The following is an 18542-nucleotide window of genomic DNA, read 5'->3' on the forward strand; positions in this document are numbered from 1 at the left end:
CTTGTCAATATTTAAAAGCTAAATGGTAGTGTTTAAAGTATAAAAAATAAATAGAGAGATCGCCAGAATTATCATCTTTGTCAGCTATGCTGTATCACCATTTCTAATGTTTTTAAACCTTTGCATTTTTATTTACAATATATGTCCACCGTCTGTTTTTTCTCGGGAAAATGTTTTATGCATTAAAAATATATATTGAAACTTAGAAATTATGTTAAGAACGGTTCGGTAGCGGTAGTGCTCAAGGCGGAAGGAGAATGGGACTTCTGTTGCTGCTAGAGAGCGGATTTTGAATCCATCGGCCATGGTTATATATATATATATATATATATATATATATATATATATATATATATATATATATATATATGTATATATATATATATATATATATATATATATATATATATATATATATATATATACATGTTTGTGATAGTAAGAGTGTATACGGTAAGAGTCTTAAATAAGACAAAGAAAAGCATACCAGTACTAACTTGCTAAAAAAGCTAACTTCAGTCGCTAAAAGAACCACTAAGTTCTAGTAATGTAGCATGGCTAAAATCGATATACGAGGGGGAATGGTAATTTTACTATTTAGCTCATTACGTAATTTTGATCTAGAGGACCCGACGCTCATTTTTAACCAATGAAGCCGATTTGTGGATGCTAGACTGTTTCTGGATCAAGTATATACGTGAGTTTGAGAATTCAGGAATGGGCGAGACCGTGTCGAAAATGAATGATCAATCAACGTCCATGAACAATGGCAACATCTGTGCTGTTCGAGAGCTTATTGAAGGTGAATGGTTAAGGATTGAATAAATCTCATCAGAATTGTATGCTAGCTATGGAAGTGTTCAATCTATCATCACTAATTAACTTGGCTTTAGAAAAATTAGTGCTCCAACAATGGGTTCCAAGTTTTGACAAGAAATAAATTGGAAGAAATGCGATGGTAAACGCTCGAGCATCCTGTAATTATTTTTTGGAATCACTTGGAAGCTAAAGATCTGAAAGCACTGGAGAAATAGAGGATTATATGCATAATTGGCTGACAACTCGCCTTAAACTTTTTATGAACAAGGAATATTGAAGCTTCCAAATTTGGCGTATCATTCGTCATTATTTGTGATATTGAGAAGTATTCATCGATATGAGAAAGAATATCTTTAAATATCTTAGCTAAGTAGCAATCACTATCAAACGGGGGTCTATTATTTCTATTATATCGGGGTCTATTAAATTGTATATGGGGAGGAAATGATTGGTGGCTTAGCATGTTGTTCCCACTATCGTCACGGGGCGAATAATGTGTCCACCACCGCAGAGCCCAGAGTGTTGAGACAACCCTAATTCTGAAAAATGGCGGGCGATGCACCGCAGTCGGATTAATAAGAACTGGTCTTCTGTTCAGCTATGCATCCTATCTCGTGCAGTTATGAATTTTGTATTTCTTTGTTCTAGACTCTTTTCTCTTAATTTGTTATATTGTTTGTATATTCTGTGATACCATAATGCAGTAAGAGATATGAAGGTGGCCATGGAGATCATCCACTGTGATTTTTTCTAATTGTGAAATTGTTCTAATTCCACTTACTAGAGTATAATTGGACCATCTTCCTTCTAGCTTCTGAACAACTGTCTTAGTGTTACATCGCTGAACATAAGTGAAATGTTTTATACAAACAATAAAATGTGAAAGCTAAAATATTAGAGCTTTGTATATAACATAGTATTATATTATATAACATATTGTGTTGTGATAGTTTAATTGTGATAACAATGAGATCTATTAAAATGTTACACTTGTTACCTGTCTTTTTGACTGATTAATGTTTAATTTTACCATTGTCTATTCGTATCAAAAGAATGGCTATTGTCTAATATACATTATCTATAGAAAAAGTATTTAATACAATGTTGGTAGAAAATTTTATAACACAATAAAGAAAAGTGAGAGCAAATTTTATACTACACATAAAACAGAACTAAAAGTAGTACGATCTGACGAAACCGACCTTGATATAAACAATTATTAGGTAAAATTGATCTCAATATTTTGTTAACCTTCTATTATATATTACACATCTAATTTTACTATGTATCACTTTTAGTAATTTGGTAATATTCAATCGTGGTTACATTGAGATTATTAAGCGAACAAGCGATTTATAGTTTTTTTTAAATATCTCGAACATGGTAAAACTAATAAAAGTTAATGTAACTAATTTGCCTGTAATTTTTATAGTTTCAGGCTATTTAAAAATATATATTTATATCGTGCTATGTTTTTTTTGTAGTAAATTTGCTAATTTACTATTACATCCCTAAACATTATAATAATTAAATTAAAATAATTGAAATGTAATTGAAGTTAATTCAAACTAAGACAAATCTATTTAACCTTTTTTTCGTAATATGTATTATTGTATTCTATATTCATTAGTGTCGTCAGCACTCACGTTGATGCACAATGTTATCATTTTTAAAGAGGTATTATATTTTAGACATCTTGATGGGCTCTTAGTTCCGGTAAAGTTTTCTGAAATGTATTTTAGAAAGATATTAGGCGACTGCATGGATTCTGATCACTTTTTTGCTTTAACAAATAATTTATTAAGAAAAATTGGTGCAATATATTCTATTTCTACAAATATTTACCATTTTTTGACATGGCGATACTGTGTTCAAAAAGAATGTTGGTTTTGGTAGCTTTCCAATCATACATCCTTTTTTGCACTTTTTCAATATTTCCAAACCGAGTCTTAGACAGTGCATCGATCAGAACAAGTGGTAATCAGAAGCTGCTATGTTTGGTGAGTACCCTGGGTAGGGCAGAATTTCGTATTCAAGCTGTAACAGTAAATCCTTCACAAGTCTTGCAATGTGTGACCGAGGGTTGTCATGCAAGAAGATGACTCTGCGGTCTGCCGCCGTACAATTTTTTCAACTTACGTCATTTAGTCAGTTTAACAGCTCGTAATACACTGTGCTTTGCTTATATCATCATTTGCATAGCAAGACTTTATAGCCCCGAATATTTGGGTTCCATGTCGAGTTCAATGAATCAATTCAACTGTTAAGCTGTCTGAAAATTATTTGACAGTTGAGCTGAGTTTTCGTGTCGTGCTGAACTTTTTTGGTCAATCAGCTCGCTCTTTGTCATTGGCATTAAACTTACCACTTTTAAATTGCTGTAACTAAAAGCGACAACTGGGATAAAATTGAGCATCATCATCATAAGTCCCTAAAAATGTTTAATGTGCTTCGATATGATGGGAGCGTTTCATGATTGGCGTCTATATAAACTGAAGAATTCAGTTCTAGATGGAAAGCTGTTGTTTTATGTAGATAAATGTGAAATCCACAGAATTAAGCTCCTAGGTTAGGTTGTTTAAAGATTGTTTATTATAATTACAGAACCCACAGCGTGTTTAAATGGCAAGTGTGTTAAAAGTGAAATTGGCGTCTCACCCCAAAGTTGCTGTACTCATTGGCTTCAGGAATAGTAACCGATTTGTACACTTTCTTAGAGTTAGAGTAGAAAAGATAACTTTGTGAGACTGTTACATTCCAATAGAATTTAACAGAACGAACGTTTATAGAATCATCTGATATATTAAAATAGATATATATATATATATATATATATATATATATATATATATATATATATATATATATATATATATATGCACTTGTGTCCAGACCAATTGACATTGGACCACTGTCCGAATGAGAAATTATCTTCGATAATGATGATACGTCAGGATACTTTACTGTCCTAATTTTGTGCATTTATACCGACGACATTCATTGGCAGAGAAAATAAAAAGTATACATTTTAACCAAGTGACCGCAGTACAGTTTTGTTCTGCAAGCGTTACAAAGCAATTTTGTTATCCATGGCTTGACAGTGAGTGCATTTGTGATGACTTTTTCACATTTACCGAGCATATTACACCAAAAAACGTAGCACAAAGACTATGAGTCGACGTTGCAATATTGTCTCTGTATTTGTATACGTTCCGAAGCACGATCACAGCACAAAGATACATTTCAAATAATGTTTAATGCGATGTCGTCAGCTACAGCCGTTGTAAGAGCGCAGTGCCGCCATAACGCACGAACTCTTAAACTAGAACCAATCTTGACTAATGGAGAGAAGATTTGATTTCAGGACATCAAATAACGTTAAGAATCTTTAGGGTAAATGATTATTTATTGGCTATATAAAAAATGTGAAAAATACAAATGATAAAACGGATGGCAGCGGTGTTACCTGGAGACGAGGCTTGGGCAATCGATGATGGCACGTCTGAACCAAACGATGGTTGAGCACTGAATGCTTCGAAATACCCTTCAATAACCTCCCAGATAAACGTCTCGGGGTTGCCGCCAGCTATTCGTTATCGGGTCTTAGTTGGCGCTGCTGGCACCCCGCCCTTGTTCAACATCTGGGTTTATATTTCTGGGTATTTTGTAGACCGTTATTCCACGATGTAAAATTCGACATGCCTCAAGGTCGCTACAAATCGTTCTCATCTCAGGTCCAAAACTCGACCCCAATTTATAAACTTGTGTAATTATTATAAGCAAACAAAAGGTTATATAAACCTTTTGTTCATGATTTACTACACTACGCGGTACCTCAAGGATGATGCGGAAATGTGTGTAATGACATGATATAGCACTGAACTGATGGATTATGAATATTATAGAATACAATATCTATATACTTTAAATTGTGGATTTTTAGAATCCCGGAGAAATAATTTATTTATGTTACGCCCAGCCAAGAAGATATCGGTGTTATTACATCTTAATTATTATTTTGAAATTAAGGGTGTTGTTTATATTTTATAACTAGATTCCACAATCCACTTTTATTCTTTTATTTTTTAAATTTTCCACAACTCGGTTGTATAGTTTAGACAAATTCAAATATGCACGCAACAGGTCAATTGAAAAGTATCCGGCCTACCATAGTAAAACACATTTTTTGGCAAAATAAGTTTTTTTTATTCAACAAAATTCCCTTCAAGGGCGATACACTGAGCGAGCATTCTTTTGAGATACGAGAAGAGGAAATAGTAGCTGGTGGCCAGATCTGGAGAATACGGTAGACGAGGAAACAATTCGAAGCCCAATTCATGTATTTTTGACACGCACTAACTTTTTAACACTATATAACAGTCGCTGTTGATGGTCCTTCCTTTTTCAAGGTAGTCAATGAAAATTATTCCATGCGCATCCCAAAATAGAGACGCCATACCCTTGCCAGCCGACTGTTGCGTTTTCCCACGCTTTGGAGCGGGTTCATCGTGTGCAGTCTACTCAAATGACTGTCGATTGGACGTCGGAGTGAAATGATGGAGCCATGCTTCATCCATTGTCACATATTGACGCAAAAACTCGGGTTTATTACGCTTGATTATCTTCAAATACTGCTCCGAATCATCAATTCGTCATTGTTTATGAGCTTTCTCACATCCTTTTTATCCATTTTCTTCACAATAACAAACATTTTTTCACCCAAAATGCTATAATTCACAAAATAATGACCCGACCGCTGTCAAATTTATGTACGCATCTTTTGAGGCTTACGATTAACTAAAAAACAAATGGATTTAATTATAGTAGAACCATATATCCTCCAGAGGTTCCAGAATAAAGTGTTGCTAGTCATCGTTGATGCCATACGAACTGATTAATAGACATATAGAGTGAGATTTAATAATATCTAGAATAAGCTAGAACAGTTTTTAGAATAAGTTAGAATATACTTTAAAATAAGTTAAAATAGCATCCCGAATAACATTTAGATTATAAGTTGTGCAGTAGATCACTTACTGAAGTGATCTACTACATGTCAGGATGATTAAACTATATAACTGAAATCGTATAATACTTATTGCCCACGGGCAGATTGTTGACTTTCTAGGAGATTAATAAAAAAATAGAAGCGTCATATATGTGTCAAGCCGGGGACTTTTCAATTGACCTATTATAGTGTAATAATTCTTATTCATGGCATTAAATTGTGGTTGAATTGTAACGTCTAATCGTTAATATAATTTTAAATTTAAGTAGGAATAATTATAGGTAATATGATCGGAGATATCCACATAACCCGTAAAACCAACCGTTTTGCACTATTTCTGTATAGAAAACTACATTCACCAATCCCAACAGTATCTATTTCTGTGTATCGATGTTATTCATGGTTCATTGAATATTCCTTTTCGCACCTTATATGCTGACAGATTAAATTGCTTGGTAATAAGCCTACTTAATATCAACTTAATTAGATATAAAATGATAATTTCCATGCCACATAATTTATATATTTTTATGATTATTGTTTTGGATTACGTTATCCCCATCGGTGTTTCAAGGAATATAGAAAATTAATTTTATTGACATACATATTATCTGTCACTTATACATATACCGACTGGTTTCGTATATAACATTTATGATTTTAAAATCATACAAAAAATATTAAAATATATGCCAACTAATTTTTGAAACAGAACAACAGAAGAAGCAAACTGATTGTGAATATTAATATCTTGTTAACAAAATGCTTACTAATGACATAAAATCATATCATTGTTCAAAAGTTCAGATATGCCCACTACTAGATGTTTATTCAAATATTCACTTGCAGATGATTTATCGTTTATAGAAGTTTCTATATTAAAAACTATTTTATTTTAGGGAAAGAAGTGGAGACTGTCGAACGGCGAACACAAAACAATACACAAGGTTTAAATCTATTTAAATATAAATTAAACCATTATCTCGTCTAGACGTCTCATTTGTTGAACCAATAAGAAACAGTTTTTGTAGCCACGGTTGTATCTGTCGCGCGATATAACACCTCCGTATTGAAGTTGTTCAGTCTAGAGAGCTTACACTTTATTTGTTGGTGACGACTGTATTTTTGTCCGACACCTTGTCTTTATCACGTCTGAACTACACTGTTTCTATTCAATTTCCATGTATATCTTGTAACGAAACGTTTCCCACGTTTTGGTGACTCCAAATTCCAATAGCCTACGGATGAGGAACTGCAATCCGCCTTTGGTGGCCGTAAACCTGAACTGACAACTTCTGTTCAAATTCCAGATCTTAGTTAATAGCAGCTTTAGTTCTCCTTAGTGGCCTTATAGCGTGAACTCCACCAGGAGTCCACGTGCTAGTGGTGTTTTTCGACGCTTGAACGTTTCCCAATTGCAATAGTTTATTGCTATGGAGGATCAAGTTCCTTTTGTTATATTACAGCCTCAGCTGCGATACTTTTTCCCAACTTCCACCTGATGATTACCTTTCAACTGACTGATCTGATTGACCAAGGTATGCTTCGAGTAAGTGCGGAACGATTGCCAATCCAATATTAACCTGTTTTTATTTCTTAATAAATAATTAATAAAATGGAAATTTGTAGAAATTAACTGAAACTGAAAAACAGATTAATGCTTGTAGAGACAACTATAAGTTTATTCAAACGATTTTCGAATTTATGAATCCAATCATTGTAACGACTGGCTTGCAAAATAATCTTCTACGGCAGTTGTTTTAGCTCTTTGTTTAATGAAGATTATCTTTCGTGGAAATTTGTTTTCAGCCCTGTGAAGATAAGTCAGAGCATTTTCATCAATTTTCATTCTATTTGGTCCAAAATCTCTTTGGCGGTAATTCACGACCGAAATTTTTGAGGTTCGAAGACGAAGAGGGGGGTTCAAACCTTTTGAGGTAGCTTTTTATTTGGATCATGTTGACGGACCCAGGTTCGTCAATACTGATGCAAGAAATATTTTTAATTCTTTAAAAATATGTATGTGAATTGATATTTAATATGTCAAGTTTAGAGACCATCTGAGAAGGTATCCGGTTTTATCCAGCCTGGTTACTGATTAAACTGGAATAGCTTCCTTGAATTTTATTCTTTTGCTTTTGAATACACATAGATTTATAACCATAGCCTGGTGGAAGAAAGGGAAAGAGGCTGGTTTTGGAGTGTTGTAGTTCGATCTTACAGTTCAAGTTTGGACTGTGGTAGTGAACCTGAAGGATGGGTCATCCGTGTTCATAATTTCTAGGGAAGATAACTTGGGTGGGAGAAGACCCTTTTTAATTCGGTATACTGCTGAAAATTGTTGTAAAAAAGTAGGAATGGGTCGAAATTAACCATTATTATTACCGGACGTTCCTCTTGTCAACTTTTTAATGGTTGCGTTTGTGATCTCGGACACTAAAAGCACCTCTGTTAGTCGAAGTATTTGATTGTATCTGACATACCGTTGGCATTCAGAATCGTCCTCAACATTTAATATCGAAACACTTGCCGTTTTTTTTATCTTGGTTAGTTTGAGGAAACGATACCATATTTGCTAATCCAGTAGTATTATCAGGTAGTTCTCTCCATTTACAGGAGAGGTAGCACTTTAGTTGTGTTGTCTATATAACACAATCCTTTGCTGTGGCTTGCTTGATTTGACTATGTTAGATATTTGACTATTAAGTTATAGAAATAAAATATCGAATATATGTCCATCGGTTTGGGTTTATGAACAAAAAAGGTTCAACAACCAACTTCTTCCAGGCTTGAGATGCGATACTTATTCACAAACTTCAAACGATCTATCAAAGCGACACACTAAACTCCTAAATCCTTACATCTCAGCCATAATCTTTAGAGCCAAACAATAGATAGCTTACACTACGATAAAAGAATCTGAAGTAGGTGTACCGAAGGAAAGTGTATTAGTGCCAATTATCTACCTCCTTTATACATTTGGAGGCAATTGTGAAGAAGCAACCTGAAAATTGCAAAAGGCAAGTGACAGATATAAATAACTAGACCCAGACATGTAAAGTAACGGCCAATCAAAGCAAATCGGTGTATATAGAATTTGCATATAATAAACCTAGTCATACAACAATAACAGTGAATAATACTGTAATTCCATATGGCAAGAACGCTAAGTATTTTGGAACGAATGTCGATGCAAAACTCCGTGATTACTTACTCCGAGACTTTCAGATTCCGACTGTTGAGAGAGAGAATCGCTAGAGCAAAGATATGAGGACAGAGGATGAGAATCATTTAACATTTTAATGCAGTTCTTGCATAACAATCGAGCAGGAGCAGTTTCGAAAGAATCAAACCATTTGATCTTGTGCAACGAAATGCATTTAACATAAAAACAATATACCGATGAGTTTTCCTAAATATATACCTAGCTTTTAAGCTATTGTAAAAACAAATTGTGGGTTAGTCGGCAACGGTTCGTAACAACGTCCCAATAATATAAGAAAAGACATACACTTGAGGAAGAAATATGCAGCATGCAGCATGTGTAGACATTATTGAATATAATTATATAGGCTATGAACCATATTTTATATATATTCTGGCCATTTGGAGTTAGAAGTTCGATACCAGTTGCCAGTTTGTTTTCTCACCAAAACGTAATAAAGATTCTTTAAATATATTTATGCAGACGTTGTATATATAGAGCTTAGGCACAATAAGATGAACACCTAACATATACAGAAGATTTATTTATTAAAATGATGTTAAAACGCCATTTACTTTTAGAACAGCTGCAATTCTTGCAGAATAGATTCGTAATGACTGAATAATTTCCAACGGAATGTTGCTCCAAGATTGTTTACTCTTTGCTCCAAACCTATAATGTCTCCATTATGTTGAAGTCTCTCCTCAAATCAATACTGAACATTTATAGCTTTGTGTATGGGTGAATTATTATCTTGGAATATGGTAAGGTTTGGTAGCAATATGCTAATCATAGTAAGAACTTCATAGTAAGAACTTATTGCTCCCCCATGTTTGACTGTAGGAAGCATTAAGTCCGGATCGTAGGGATTCTTCTTTTGGGATCCTCCATACACAAACTCAGTCGTTACCATAAATAGCAACATATTTGGTCCTTTTTCGTTGGACAGATCACATGCCCAAAGTACGTTAAAATTTCATAATAATTCATTTGTGAAGAGGCCATATTAAGAGTCACTACATTTTGATTTTATTAGTTTTACTGTATTTTGTTAATTTAAGTTTTATCAAATGGTGTGGTTGTCCACAGAGTATTCCAATTTTCTCTTTTTAATTTCATTCCAATGTATTTATTTCGTTAATTATTTTCTATTTCTTTATTTTGCTCAATTGTCAAACATATAAATTTTATTTTCCTCTATTTTATTATTATTTCGAATATTTACCATAATTCTTAAATTAGTATAAATTATTAGGATAATAGTTTTATTATTACAACTATAAAGTATGAATTATATATCTTTTATAAACTAGAAACTAATGCAAAAGTGGCTACAATTATTGATGTTATGTTTTATTGTAAACTTGAAGTACGAAACGCCACCGAAAGTGGTTCCTGCTGGCTATACGACAGTAAAAAGCCTATCCATCTATATACGACTTTCTATTGGCTAGAACTTCACACGTGCGCGTATTCTAATCTAGCCTGACAGTTTTCACAAATTCCGTCCTTTTCATAGAGTAATATATACTCTATAATCCTTTTCTATTACAGTCTCAGTTGTGGTTAGATGTTATTTTTAGGTTAATTTTGTATTTACATTTTTTTTACGAAATATAATTATTTCATAGGCAGATAATGCGAAAATAAGTGTATAATGTATGAATTATTAGTAAAATATTATTATCTTACAACACTATAATTTTGTAGATTATTATGGAACAAAGGATATATTTTTATTGTCATTTTTAGGTTAATGAGGACACATGATATGTTAGTAATATGCAAACAGAATATAGTATTTGAAGCTTTCTGATGTATTATTTCTTCCAGTTTATATAACTCCTTGGAGCAGATAAATAATAACGAGATATTACAAAATAAATAATATATATAAAAGGAACCATAACAAAAAGACAGCAGGTTATTCGCTTGTATACTTTATTATATTTAGATTGAATTCTTCTACATACCACCTATGAGGTAGAGTTCCAGGCGTGTTTTTTCTAAGTTTATGGTAGTGTCCCCTGTAGGCATAATCCACCTTTTCTAAGCATTCGTTAATATTCCTGACTGATATTTACTGCTAAAAGTAAGAAAAACAATGAAGTAAACATTGTACTTTGGGTGAAACATATTTCCTTTTTTAAGTTTGGGTAGTGGAGAGTATTGCTGTGTTTCCATCTTTCGTTTTCTTTTTAAATCACTCTTTTGTCTTTTTTACCAGTAGGTAGCTGTTATCTCATCATTTATTTTGATTTTTTTTGTTTTTATTTGTTTAAGCTCTTACATTGTTTTATATTGCTTTATTTAAATATAATTTTTATTTTACGCCCTGGGTTTAAAATTAGCCCTACAATTGTACACAAAATATGTCTTTTTTTCACACTAGACAATGCACATTTCTACGGAATAAATTCGAAAGAAGAAAGTTAATATTTTACCCGAAAACCGATTGTTTCCTGACGTATCGATTCGAATTCGAGATTCAGCCCAAACAAGATTCAGCTGTTTACTGTTCGCGATTGTCTACGATAAATATTCCGAGAAAAAAATGCTTCCAATTTGTTCGCCCCATTGTCTTTTTTTCTTTGCTCGTCAGTCATTGATTATTTGATTGACCTTCCGTCGCGTACATCGTATATAATAAATTCGTTCACATTGAACATTCCATCGTTTATCGTAATTGAAATCTAATCCTGTCGTAACCTCAGCAGTCATGGGCACGTAAGGTCATTGTCGTCGGCTAAGTTATTAAATGACACGAAATGTGTAAGTTAATACGCGCTAGATTATGCACGTGAAGAACAAACGCTGAATTTAATACGGTTTTTCTCTCATAGTCTTGCATGGTGTTGTTTGTCGTTCCTCGTGTAGTTGATTCATCTAAATTATTTATGGGTAGAAAAGTCGGTCTTTATTATTTATCGATAAGCTTTTTGTGAAAAATTATGTAGGGTTATTTTTAAAATTATATAGGGTTAGTTTAAATAGCCAAAGTCAAATCATGTTTGGTGACCTTTAAAAACAAAACAACATATAATGGATAATAGTGATAACAGCGATAATTGATAGCAATGATGTGCTTGGATGAAGTATGACATATACACATGGTACGAAGTGAAAGTAACGCGCGACGTACTAGCTTATGTCCTAACATTAACAATCATGGCGTGCAAAAGATCAAGGGAAGTAATGTCTGAGATCTGCTGTCACTAAGGTTAGTAGGCCTAGCTAGGATTAAGTTAAATTCTCTAATAAATAAACAAATGAACAGTACTGTTACTAGTGCACTCATTTCTCCAGCTCCAGCTATGATGGACGTAGAATGGCGTACAAGGGAGGAAGCTAAAAGCCACACGCTTGATATGCTTCCACCAAGAGCCAGCAGAAACCACTTTCGGTGGCGTTTATGTATGTTTCAAGTTATCCATAGATCATAATTACACATCACTAACTTTAGCAACTTTAACGTTAGTTTCTGGATTATAAAATAATTATAATTTATATTTGCAAACATTAAACTGTTATCTTTGATTTGCCATAATTTAAGAATTATGGGGAATATATGACGATTCGAAGATATAATAAAATAGAGTAGAATAAAATATATAACGAGGCATGGATACATTAATAAATAAGTAGAACATAATTAATAAAGAGTAATATGTATAAAATAATAAATAGAGAATTATAAATGGAAAATAATAAATAGAATATGAGAAATGAAGGCTAATAAAAATAAAATAGTAATTAGAATATAATAAGTGGATAATTAATAAATAATAAATGAAAATTGAAAACAGAAAGCTGGAATACTCTGTGAACAAACTCACCCCTTGAACAAGATTATTTGATCTCAGCTTGGACGGCACAGAACACAATAAAATAAACTGAATAAGAAGAACGTAGTGAATCTGAAGTTTTCTCTGAGCGGCATCTACAGAACGGGAACTGGTGAAGAAAGCTGTGTCATCCGCGTATTGGGTGGTTTCCACATCTTCCTTCATTGCTGGCAATAATGCTGGGGCTAATGGGGAACCTTGGGGTGCTCCTGCTCTGGCTGATTTAGGGCTGGAGAGTGTATTACCGATCTTTAATTGAAAACACCTATCCGACAAAAAGGAAAGCAGTAAAATTATCAGATCTTCGGGTAAACCTGCTTTGATGGCTTTGTGTATTAGACCGTCGTGCCAAACTTTGTCAAACGCTTTTGTTAAGTCTAAAAAAACCGCGCAGAGCTTGTGCTTTTTCTTCATGGCGAAGTGAATTTCTGCGGCCAATCTAGTGGTCCGATGTGCACATGAATGTTTGGCTCTGAACCCGTGTTGTTTATCTGATATGATATAGTTCTGCTCAGTGAACCGGTTGAGTGCAAAAAGGATCGCTCTTTCACCAATCTTGGACATTGAACTAAGCAGGCTGATGGGCCTGTAGTCTGAAGGCGAAGAATCTGCTAATTTTTTTCGGAATCACGACTATGTGTGCATGTTTCCAAAATTTTGGGAAGTGTTGCAGCCGCATGATTTTGGGAATTTATGATGCTGGTTAATTCCGAGAGCTGCTTGTGTGGAAGCTTTTTGAGTTGAAATACTGAAATTTCATCGTATCCAGGTGCCTTTTTGTGTTTAAGATTGCTGATGATTTTTTGTAACACCTTTGGTGAAACTAGATGGTTTTGGAGATAGTTTGGAGGCGCTATTTTTCCTAGATTGTCGGCCTCTCTGATGACTTTTTTGTTTCGAGTGGCGCCATTTCTCTTTTTAAAAGGTAGGCATTTTATAGGTAGGCGAACGATTCGGCCAGGAGCTCGGCTTTTTCGCTGTCTGAGACGGCGAAGTTAACTGACCCTTAAGATTTCAGGGGGGGAATATCTTTTTTGACTTTCCCCGCTAGACCTTTCGGGTTTCTCCAGATGTCTGCGGGCGCGTCAAATCTTTGAAGAGAAGTGAGTCCCACTTCTCCTCTCTCCAGACTTTGACTGTCTCACAGACTTGACTGGATGACTCGTTGGCCTCCCTTTTAACGTCGGGGTCTAAGATTACACGAGCTCTTCTGTGAAGTCTGTTCTTATGGCGAATTAATTCCCTGATATTTGGTGACCGTTGCCTGTTTGTGAGCATTTTGAATATAATTTGTGAGCTTGGTAATTGCTTTCTCGATTTGTTCGCGGTTGTTTATTTTGGGCATTGGGCCTGTTTTCAGTAGGATCTCTTGAAATAGTCTCCAGTCGGTTTTTCGGGTTTGTTTTCCATACGGGGTTTCGATCATCCGGGCGTCTCCCACCATCAGAATAATCGGGCGGTGATCGGAGTCCATTTCATCGAGAACTCCTACGTCAATGGGGTTTTATGTGTTTTGGATTATGAAGAAATCAATTGTTGATGGAAGTGTGTGCAGGTTGTGGTAGTGTGTCGGTTCTGCTGGGATTATCAGTCCTAGATCCAGATCCGAGCTCAGTCGGTCGATATCAACCCCTGCCTGATTAGTTCGCAGGCTGCCCCACGAAGGGTGGTGTCCGTTGAAGTCGCCGCCAATAATTTTAGATACGTCTCCGTCGAACACGGTCCTGAATTCGGAGAGGTCGTAATCCGTGCATTTCCGATACATAGAAGTAACTTTGACTGGCCTGTCTGATAGATCAATTGAGATGGAAGTTGATTCAAAACTGTTCGTATGTTGTGACGGTAATAAGAAGTGACGGATTTCCTTTTTAATTAAGATTACGGTTCCACCACCATTGCTAGTGGTTCTATCGTTTCTGTAGATTTTATAATTCGGTATCGAAAAATGGATGGTTTGAGGAATGTTTCCTGGAGCAGAAGTATGTCGATGTTGTGACTGGTCAGTACGTTGACAAGTTCCTCCTTCTTGTTGCGTACTGATTGTGCATTCCAGGACATGATGTTTAGGGATCTGAGGGGCCTAGTGTCCATTCGCGGGCATGAACATTGCTGTGATTTGCGCGGAAAGCGCTTGGAAGACGGATTGTTTTAATTCCTCAAGTTGTGTTGGCTTGGTATTCGTCTTAACTCGGAAAAATATCGCTGGTCGCGTAGTACTACCGGCGATATTTTTGATATTGATTGCGGCGGCGAAAGCGATTGCGTGGAGGTAGAAGCCGAAGTAGTCGCGTTTGAAATAGAGATAGGTGTTTCTGTGGCGGTATTCGTCGACTATTCATCGGGAAAATTACGCTTACGTGTGTTTACGGTGCCCTCAGGTCATTTCAGCTAATGGTTCCATCTTCAATCCACCTATTGTTACCTTACAGCTTCAGATGCGTTAGTTTTGCCCGAACCTCACTTAACTACATTAAGAAACGCTTTGAGTAACTGCGGAACGATTCCCAATACAACTTCAGCCTCTCTTCTTTTCTTGAAAATTAATTTGACTCCGGTTAATTGAATGAATTCAAAAGAGAACAGCCTTATTGATCCTCCCGGAATCCTACCGACTGCACCAGGTATATTTTATGAAAGGGTTTTAGACAAAAACTATTATTTTAGTTAAAAACAGATTTATTCAAGAAAAGAAGAGGCGATTGGTTAAACGGCGATACAAATCGATACTGAGGGTAAAAACAGACAAACCCGTCTCACTCGTCCATCAGTTAGGTAGTTAGAAACAGATGGCCGGATAGTCTGAGCCGTTTTATATAACATATATAAATAATTATATTATTTATTTTAAGTCGCATACCTTTATTAATATTTATTCGATGAATGTAGCGTCATTCTCCTATTATGCCAAAATTCTTTTAAGTCGTTGTTCTTTTTGTGACGCTGATGATCAACAGTCCTTCCACCTGTTTGGGGGTCATCCTGGTAGTCATCTAGTTTGCCATCTCTTGCTATTTTTGCCACTGTGTTGTCTTCCATTTTGAAGATGTGTTCGTTCCAGTATGTTCTTTGTACCAGATATTGTTCATCGATATTTCCATGTTGATATTTTCATCCTCTTTCTTAAAAGCCTGTAGTACCCACTGTGATCCGTCTTGGGTGTCTGCAACTAACGTTGCATCATCAGCATAACATATAATTTGCAGGTGGTGTCTTCCCATCCTATATATGTCGATTCTGATATTAAAATGTAGTGAATGGCTCCGCCTTACGCTATTATTTCATCTCTTATTATTGTTCCTGTTTTGATTGAAGATTATTTTGTGTTGAGGCTTGTGTTTAAGTAGGTTTTATTATTTCTTAGATCATTGTAGGTGCAGAATTCAACGAAGAGTTCTTCTCGTTCATTAATAGGTTCCCTTATAAATTCCTTCTTTTCAAGGCTGACAATATTCTTTTCGATCATCAAATTCGTGCGAGCAATATGTGAAGGTATTGAAACAATGTTTTAACAACATTTTATTGTTGTCAAACCCAGTTGCCAAACCATGTGATGGGTCATGATTCTAGAGCTGCACTACGACCTCCCTCCATCGTCGTGGACTAGTAGTACTAGTAGACTTTAGGAATGATCGATGTGCTTTTTGAATTTCTTTGAGGATTGTTAGATTTACTCTTACATACAGACTACAGGTAGACATATAATAAAATAATTTTAACAAAAAAATTGAACCGATGTCAAAAAATAAATAAAGTAAAAAATAAATAAAATAAACTTACTAAAAATTTCAAAAAGTAGTGAACCGACCTAAACCTATTTATCTATTTACAATATTATTTTAACTACTACTAACTGATCACTTTGAAGTCGGTACGAGCAACAATTTAGATTTTTGTTCAAAATTAAAACTTTTGTATATGTCAGAAAATTACATTATTTTATTTAAAACCTTTTTTTACGTTAAAAATCTAAGTTTGATAATTTATTAAATTTTAAGAAAATAAGGAAAGCTTCATGCCCCGGGCTCCGCTATCTCACCTAGGTGAGTTGACAAATGTTTTAACTAAACTAGAACAACAAAAAGATGCCCCCGCCCGGAATCGAACCCGTGATCTCCGCATGTGAGCAGAAGGCTCTAACCACTAAACCATAGAAGCAGTTGCCTGCAATATTTCTACTGATTCTCACATGATATGTTTAGTATTTAGAAAGCAATCTGAACGGCTTTTGCACTGAACGAGTTCCGGTCTTCCGTTGCTTCATTTCAGCAATAGCATTATACCCAATTATCTGATTATTATAGATAAAAAATATCTGAAACCTTTATACGTGCCTTTGAAATTTGAGGATTTCCCTAGATTTGTCCGCCTTAGATTTCCCTAGACTTGATTCCAATGGGACCATCTCGGAAGTGCACTCTTTCGAATAAAGAAATAATTTTGAATATCGGCCCATAATTGACTGGGAAATCGGAGAACATACATTAAATATATGTTATGATACATGAAAATACCATCATGATCAGTCTTCTCTAAAGGCTTAAAAATGTTATGTTCATGCAGGTTAGAAAAGATTATTCCCAACTGTAGCTAAAACAATAAAACTATTAGTTGTTCGCTTTAACTGCCAGCGAAATGAATTCATAATCTAAATTATATCAGTTCCAAAACAATAACAAAAGCAATTTCAGTCAGCTGCAGCAAATTATTTGCGTAATTGGGGATCGGGTATGAATAATACCGAAACCGTTTGATATGTGTAAGAATATCAGTTCGCGAATCAACAGAAACATGTGTCGTTTCGCAAGATACAAATTCCAGTTCCGATATTAGATAATACGCCTTAAACTGGGCTACAATGAATATGCATTTACATAACGGAACGACGTGGAATAACAAAGATCGAATCAAAGATCTTGTTAATACGAGAACGGGCCGATAGAAATCCGAGTCGAATGTTATCAAATGTTCTCGAGGAACGCCCAAGAAATTACAGCTGTTGAAGCGGAATAAGATGGAAAAGGTTATTGTTGTTAGAAGCGGATACGCGTGGACAAAGTTTTGGTTTGTATAATTGGAAGAATCGAGATTATTTCATTATTACTAAGTATATATATATATTCAAAGATTTTATGGTAATGCATCATGGATGTTTGTGACATAGAAATATTGCAATGTTCACGAATTAACTCTGAGTTTTAGTTCATATAGTAAATAAAATACAGATATTATCGAAGGACTTTAAACTATAATTAAGACACAGCTATAATAGTTTGTAGGTTAGTTTTGTTTTGTTTACATTTAACTCTTTTCCACACCATCCATGAGGTAGAGTTTCTAGGCGCGTGTTTTTTTATAGTGGTATCCCCCTGGAGGCCTAATCCACCTAATTAACAATTGTATATCTGAGAATATCTAATATATATTCGTAATATTAATAATTTTACTTAATATATTTTCTATTATTTAATATGATAATCTAGTAAATAGCACTAATAAGCCATTTGCTTTATCTTTATTTGCTACAGTTTTAAAAATGCAAAGAGCTTATTCTACGACACTTAACGATAAAGAATTAATATCTATGCCACTGTTTTTAATATATACTGAGTTTTACTAAAATTACATCAAATGGTTATACTCTCTTATATTTTTTGTCTAAGCTATC

The sequence above is a fragment of the Rhynchophorus ferrugineus genome, unplaced genomic scaffold (assembly GCF_030347505.1).
Source record: "Rhynchophorus ferrugineus isolate W39M unplaced genomic scaffold, kcgeb_rfMv2 rfM3, whole genome shotgun sequence".
NCBI classification, from domain to species: Eukaryota; Metazoa; Arthropoda; class Insecta; order Coleoptera; family Curculionidae; genus Rhynchophorus; species Rhynchophorus ferrugineus.